General features: G+C 40.3%; 1 long non-coding RNA gene across 1 annotated transcript; it reads left to right on the top strand.

Moving 5' to 3' along the window:
- The first annotated feature begins 448 nt into the window (after positions 1-448).
- Positions 449-2,018, top strand: LOC115137600 (uncharacterized). The gene is made up of 3 exons (XR_003864815.2): positions 449-537; positions 681-1,246; positions 1,916-2,018. It is a non-coding gene; the product is annotated as an uncharacterized LOC115137600 (long non-coding RNA).
- Positions 2,019-8,039: the final 6,021 nt, after the last annotated feature.

The raw sequence follows: 8,039 nt of genomic DNA, 5'->3' as shown, positions 1-8,039 counted from the left end.
AAAATCGGACAGCAATTTAAATTGGGTCAGGATGTGACTAGGGGGGTGTTCCTATCTAGGTTGTTGATTTCTATGTTGGCCTGGTACGGTTCCCAATTAGAGGCAGCTGTTTATCATATTTAGGCAGCAATCTCCCCACTGTGTTTTGTGGGATCTTGTTTTTGTGTTGTTGCCTTTAAGCACTTCATGTACATCACGGTTCTTTATTTTGTCTTGTTCAAAGTTTCACATCAATAAATATGTGGAACCCAGATCACACTGCGCTTTGGTCCGAGTATGCTTCCAACGACGATCGTGACAGACATGGCAAAGTGCCAACTTTCCTACGTGCTGCCACCTTATAAAATAACTGCAATCCCATTCCAACATGTGTAAACCTGTCTGTTCTTATGTAAGTGTGCTTTTATAATGGTGCCATCTTCCTTTCTTCCTTCACCAGGATGCAAACTATACCACACCCCTGGTTATCCCTCCTCTGGGTATTGAGCTGAGGACTAACGTCTACGTTCAGGTTTTAGCTGCCAACCTGACTTCCTAGTAAGAACCTTCTCGTTGTGTTCCCTCTTAGCCTTAGTAATAATTACTGTCAGTTCTGGTCCAAACTGTTAAATGTGTATAGAGGGTTCTACTTGTGATCTGAAATGTTTGAGTCTGTTCTGATGACCTCACTCTCTCTACAGATACCATGTGCTTCTGGACCGATGCTACGTGGCCATCTTAACATTCATTAATTTCTTTGTATTGTTAGACAAAAAAGAACCCTCTTCAATCAAATTTGGAGAAAGTGTTAGTAGCCAAATTCATATCAAATGGTTAATCATTTTAAGACTGGGCTTGATTAAATGTCTTTCCTCCTTTGCATTCAGACACAGTGTACCTAAAGAATTTAACTATCTCCATCCATGTTCTTTATCGAGTGAGCTCAATGCAAAACTGAGGAGTAGCCACTTTGTCTAGGCACCAAGGTGCCTTCTAAATTACATTAATACGATTTTTAGATCAATCATTAATACTCTTTCTGTATCCATCGGTGTGTTGTCCTGCCTGTGTGGGCAATTGTGAGGTTCACCTTTTTTGTAAAGGTGCTCCATAGATCAGATGACCACCATGCTGGAGAATGGAGACAGCCATAGGGCCATGTTCTACTTCCCTGCCTTCTGCTTCATTGAGCAGGCAGCAGAACCAGACCGTCTCCACCTACTACTTGCACTGAATCACACGCCTCTGTGATCGCAGGACCTTCAAGGTACAGTACCATTGATCTGACCATACAATGTTATGCTCCATCCATCCATAACACGTCACAGCTTTGGTTGTTGGCAGCTTTACAAATTCAAAATAAAGAGAAGGTTACAAAGAAAGTTAGAAAATGACCCTTTACTAGTGGGTTGCCTCCAGAAGTCACATTTGAGCTGTCTAAATTTGCAGCCTGGTCTCATAGACTAGATGGAACATAGTAAATGAAAAACCGGTACGCTGAAATTATTTTGATGTTACATGAGACAGAAGGTTATTTAAGGCAAAAATAAAAGGAGGGTGGTTGGTCGGGATGGATAGGTAGGAGTATAATGCAAATGTCCAGCAACCAAAGTGTTCTATTTCTAACATATCATGAAAATAGTAACTTGTAACATCATATGAAGTGGATGATGAATGTCCACAAAATAATACATACATGTATCGTACATGTCAAACGTAACATATCATACTAATTTGAGTGTCCCAAATTGTATTATGCTATGTTACGTCTACCCTTGAGTCCAGGTTGCAGCATACAGTTTGTTGCTATATGTTAGGTATAGATAACTGTACACCTGGTGTTTCACTGTATAAACAATTATTGAGGAATAGCATGGTCACTATACCAGCACGATACTCACTTTTCTGTACTCTTTCTTTCTCTCCCACCACATAGCAATTCAACAGGAAGCGGAGGAGGGCTGCAGAAACCCCCATCGGCCAGGATGGGATTTCAGATGAAGCTCTCTTCACCTCAGGACCCATCAAGACCATGGCAGAGAGCTGTATGTCTACTCTCTATGTATCTATGTTATATTATATGTACCAATATGCCCATATTAGGACCACATAGCTTTCCTAAAAGACGTGTTAATGTAAAGATAATTTCACCATGTTCACTAGGCATATCTATTGTTGTCCATTTCCAATACTCGCATGTAATGGCAATTTATTTGGAATAATCTTATGAATACTGTTTCTCTCTTTTTCAGCCTCTCTTACTTCCAAAGAAGAGGGTATGTTTTTTCTTTATCACATTAACTCTATCATATGACAGCAAACCTTTCACTTTTAAAGTGGTGAACATCATTCTAACAGGAAGGTCAGAGCTGCTCAGAAGCTTTTCCGTTGGCTGTTGGTGTAATGTACTGTATCATGTTGCTCCCTCTCCCCTTTGTGCACAGCGCTTTCTGCTGGCCAAGTGAGCGGCCAGGGTGTCTCTGTTGGCCTGGAGATTGCCATGGCAGTTGTCATTGTGGTTGGTGTGGCTGCTCTAATGATGGCTGTAACCTTTTATTGCAAAAGGATGTGGTTAAGCTAATGCCAGTGCCAGACTGCCATGCCAAAGCCCTCATCAGGAGACTGAGACATGACATGAGTTCAACAGGGTTACATTTCAGTACTGCTGTATTTGATTTATTTATTTTTATTTAAGCTTTATTTAACTAGGCAAGTCAGTTAAAGAACAAATTCTTATTTACAGTGACGGCCTACCAAAAGGCCTCCTGCGGGGACGGGGGCTGGGATTACATTTTTTTTATTTCTATATAAATATAGAACAAAAGAGTAGTGTTCTCTTGTACTCACTCAACCTTGACTATTGCTTTGGCGTCGTTTATGTTTCTTTGGGCCTCTTGAGAAACCGTTACAGGCTCGGTAACATGAACATTCTCATGGGTTTAAAACCTTAATGGATATCCCAGGTAATAACTGTGCTAACAAGTAGGGTGGACCGTGACTATTGTAAACACAGATAGTTGACTACTGACCCTGTGAGAAACCTAAGCTTTATATGTACAATCCAGAGCTGCATTTTAAAGTTTTGTTCAACTTTAGGTTATTGTAATCTTGATCTTTGTTGTGCATGTTATATGGAAAGATGGGACATGTAGAATTAAATATTGGTAGCAAATGAGTGTACCCTGCATTCAAGTGATATAAGATGCTATAAGGATGAGAAAGTGGCATGTGTATGTCTTTAAAAAAAATCCATATTCCAGAAATATGAAGATTCATTTGGCTATTTATTTCCAAGAAATGCATGCACGTGAAGTCATGATCTTTATATCCAAATTAAGTGAGACTAAGGACTGCAAACGTTCCTTTCTAAAATAGGACTCTGTCAAATAATCTTACACGTATCACGTCCTATAACTTTCAGGCTTGTGTGATTCTTGTATTATGGATACTTAGGTGTGTTTCTGTGGCTTTACTTTTGGATTGATGTTTAAAATGTATCTTGTGAAAACTGTTCTGTGAAAACTTTGCTTATTTCCAAGACGTGAATGGTTTTAGTTATGTACAGTGGGGCAAATAAGTATTTAGTCAGCCACCAACTGTGCAAGTTCTCCCACTTAAAAAGATGAGAGGCCTGTAATTTTCATCATAGGTACATTTCAACTGTGACAGACAAAATGAGAAAAAAAATCCAGAAAATCACATTGTAGGATTTTTAATGAATTTATTTGCAAATTATGGTGGAAAATAAGTATTTGGTCAATAACAAAAGTTTATCTCAATACTTTGTTATATACCCTTTGTTGGCAATGACAGAGGTCAAACGTTTTCTGTAAGTCTTCACAAGGATTTCACACACTGTTGCTGGTATTTTGGCCCATTCCTCCATGCAGATCTCCTCTAGAGCAGTTATGTTTTGGGGCTGTTGCTGGGCAACAGACTTTCAACTCCCACCAAAGATTTTCTATGGGGTTGAGATCTGGAGACTGGCTAGGCCACTCCAGGACCTTGAAATGCTTCCTACGAAGCCACTCCTTCGTTGCCCGGTGTGTTTGGGATCATTGTCATGCTGAAAGACCCAGCCGCGTTTCATATTCAATGCCCTTGCTGATGGAAGGAGGTTTTCACTCAATCTCACAATACATGGCCCCATTCATTCTTTCCTTTACAAGGATCAGTCGTTCTGGTCCCTTTGCAGAAAAACAGCCCCGAAGCATGATGTTTCCACCCCCATGCTTCACAGTAGGTATGGTGTTCTTTGGATGCAACTCAGCATTCTTTGTCCTCCAAACACGACGAGTTGAGTTTTTACCAAAAAGTTATTTTGGTTTCATCTGACCATATGACATTCTCCCAATCTTCTTCTGGATCATCCAAATGCTTTCTAGCAAACTTCAAACGGGCCTGGACATGTACTGGCTTAAGCAGGGGGACACGTCTGGCACTGCAGGATTTGAGTCCCTGGCGGCGTAGTGTGTTACTGATGGTAGGCTTTGTTACTTTGGTTCTAGCTCTCTGCAGGTCATTCACTAGGTCCCCCCATGTGGTTCTGGGATTTTTGCTCACCGTTCTTGTGATCATTTTGACCCCACGGGGTGAGATCTTGCGTGGAGCCCCAGATTGAGGGAGATTATCAGTGGTCTTTTATGTCTTCCATTTCCTAATAATTGCCCCCACAGTTGATTTCTTCAAAAACCAAGCTGCTTACCTATTGTAGATTCAGTCTTCCCAGCCTGGTGCAGGTCTACAATTTTGTTTCTGGTGTCCTTTGACAGCTCTTTGGTCTTGGCCATAGTGGAGTTTGGAGTGTGACTGTTTGAGGTTGTGGACAGGTGCCATTAATACAGGTAACAAGTGGAGGGCAGAGGAGCCTCTTAAAGAAGAAGTTACAGGTCTGCGAGAGCCAGAAATCTTGCTTGTTTGTTATTGACCAAATACTTATTTTCCACCATAATTTGCAAATAAATTCATAAAAAATCCTACAATGTGATTTTTCTGGATTTTTTTTTCTTATTTTGTCTGTCATAGTTGAAGTGTACCTACGATGAACATTACAGGCCTCTCGTCGTTTTAAGTGGGAGAACTTGCACAATTGGTGGCTGACGAAATACTTTTTTGTCCCACTGTATATGTTTCTGCCATTTCTTCATGATTGCATGCACTATATCAAAGCTTGCAGGATCAATATGGCTGTGTCTAATTGTACCATCAGTAGAAACCTTCGCTATAGCATGATATCAACAAACATACGGACCAGAGTTCAGGTGGGCCTTCACATTTCAGCAAACAAAGGAAAGGAGGGGTGCACAACAACATTGACAGAAATCACCAGGATGGCTTACCAAGAAAAACTTCCAAAAGGACTAATTCGAGGTAAAAAGGAGTTGGAGCACTCGACACAAGGCAGAGATTGATTTGTTATTGCTCACTTTAATCCATTGTACAGGATGCAGACAGGTGACTAACGTTTTGACGTCAAGCTGACGTTTTCCTCAGTGACCTGGCTATTGCACTTAGCTCCTATTTATAGCCTAGTGGCTCATTGAAACACAACAATATAAAACAAATTATAGTGATGAAAGGTAAATGGAAAATTATAGCTCAAGCATACGGACAACTTTAGATCTTACTCATTTTACAGCCGCTTGTAGAGCGAAGGCTACTATACTCGAAACCAGAGATCCTTGTCTCGTTGCAGAGTTGTGGTCAGTTCTATTTCATGTGAAAATCAAATGATTGAAAGTTCTGTTAATTTAAACTTTCAATACTCACAGAAAATGATGGCCAATTACACATTGATTGAATGGGATGAAATGGAAATGACCCTAATTCAACTCATAATATAAAAATGTAGGGCTACAAATCTGGGTGGGAAGTTAAGGAGCCTATTTGATGGAACGTGCAAACAGACTGCCTATTCATTATCATACAGTAAACATTTGATATCTGTTCATAGCAGTATGTGCTGCTCTTCCAGCATCTTTCCACTAGGGGGTATCTAACCACCATTTTCAGTTTTTCAGCATAGGGTTGATGTTGGAGAGTCTCTTCGCTTACTCTAACAAAGGATATTGTGATAGGTAGGAATCCTCAAAGATAAGCAGGTGCTGTCTGCAATGCAGTGGTATGGAGTGCCTTTGTTTAACTGGCATTTCAGTCCATAGCACCTTTAAATTAGAACATGATTCACTAGGGATGTCTCTTTAAAGTAATCTTAGCACCATATTCTTCACAGGTAAAGTGAGTGGCCTGCCTTTGTTTGATAATGGTGTCCTAAAAAATACAAGGTGAATATGTGGTGTGACCCTATGAAAAGTGATCTACCTGAAACGGGGGGAAAAGTTTAGGAACTGACCTCAGCCTTGTTAGAAAATGATCTAATTATGAATTCACACCCAGTTAAGTAGGCCATCACAAACTCTGTGACAGGATGACCCATTTTAAAACAGCAGAGGATAAATCAGTTGGGTAAGTATCCTCCACAATGATTAGTGTAATTGTGTGTTAGGTATAAATCTCCCCTCTCTTTATAAGGGCTTCTTTATAAGTGAATTAAAACAACAAGGACAGGCGTGTGCTTCTCTAATAGCGTGGACATTAACCTTTAGCTACAGATGGGCTCTCTAAAATGTTAATGCTCTGGGGGGAGGGATCTAGTCTGGAGAGTGGTTGGTTTGGAACTCTGTGTTCTGTTTGGTTGCTCTGATCCTGTTGCTACTGTATTTGTCTGGGCCTAACTTGACAGGCCAGATGGAACACATGACCATTACAGTAACACAATAATGCATGTTCATGATGTGATTTGTGTTAGGTATGTGCCTGTTAGTATTGTTGGGGGAACCAGCTGCCTGTAACCAGTGCCTTGCCTTCCACAGATTTGTGTTGCTTTATATACAGTACAGAATAGAAAGAAATCATGCATTCAGTTGAGATTCAATTTTGCCAATGTGGGAGCTTTATAGGAAATCGTATGTGGTTATAGAGACACTCAAAACAAGAAACAATCACTATCTCATGTGCTGCACTGTGCTCGCGGCAAATAAAGAGCAGTCCCACTAGGCACAGGCCTCAATTCAACATCTATTCCACGTGGGTTCCACGTCAACAACGTTGACTCAACCAGTGTGTGCCCAGTGGGGTGAGACATGATTCTATTGATCCATCTGTAAGGATAATAATACACTAATTCAGCTGTACATTATTTGGGGGATTATATTACTGAGTAAACATTTGCATGGCACTGTGTTTGAATTGGTCAGACAGGACATGTATGAAGGATTGACAAACCTGGCCGGCTGTAATTCTGGTCAGCCATATGAAGAGTTAGTCTATCATTTTCCCTTATGAAATTAACAAAGCCTTCTCTGTGTTTGCTTTCTTTATTTACAGACACATTGCCAAGGTCGCTGTCTGTCATAGAGCTCTGTATTTGAAAAGAGTGTTCATGTTGGCATGGATACCAGGCAGGTAAAATTCATGGCCCTTAGATCAGATATGATCAGCTGAAGATACATTAGATGTGGCCCCAGAGACACTAGTACACCAGATTTAGATGTTTGAAAGTTTTATAATAGAGGAAAAGAAGATTCTGTGTGTGTGTGTGTCTGTGTGTGTGTGTGTGTGTGTGTGTGTGTGTGTGTATATATATATATATACAGCATCTTCGGAAAGTATTCAGACCCCTTGACTTTTTTCAAATTTGGTTACGTTACAGCCTTATTCTAAAATCCTCAGCAATCTACACACAATAGCCCAATGACAAAACAAAAACAGGTTTTTAGAAATGTTAGGAAATGTATTAAAAATAAAAACAGAAAAACCTTATTTACATAAGTATACAGACACTTTGCAATGAGACTCGAAATTGAGCTCTGTGGCATCCTGTTTCCATTGATCATCTTTGAGATGTTACTACAACTTGATTGGAGACCACCTGCGGTAAATTTGGAAAGGCGCACAACTGTCTATAAAAGGTCCCACAGTTGACAGTGCATGTCACAGAAAAAACCAAGCCATGAGGTCGAAGGAATTGTCCGCAGAGCTCAGAGACAGGATTGTGTCGA

This window comes from Oncorhynchus nerka, linkage group LG11 (assembly GCF_034236695.1).
Source record: "Oncorhynchus nerka isolate Pitt River linkage group LG11, Oner_Uvic_2.0, whole genome shotgun sequence".
Classification (NCBI taxonomy): Eukaryota; Metazoa; Chordata; class Actinopteri; order Salmoniformes; family Salmonidae; genus Oncorhynchus; species Oncorhynchus nerka.
This window is presented reverse-complemented; position numbering and strand designations above follow the sequence as displayed.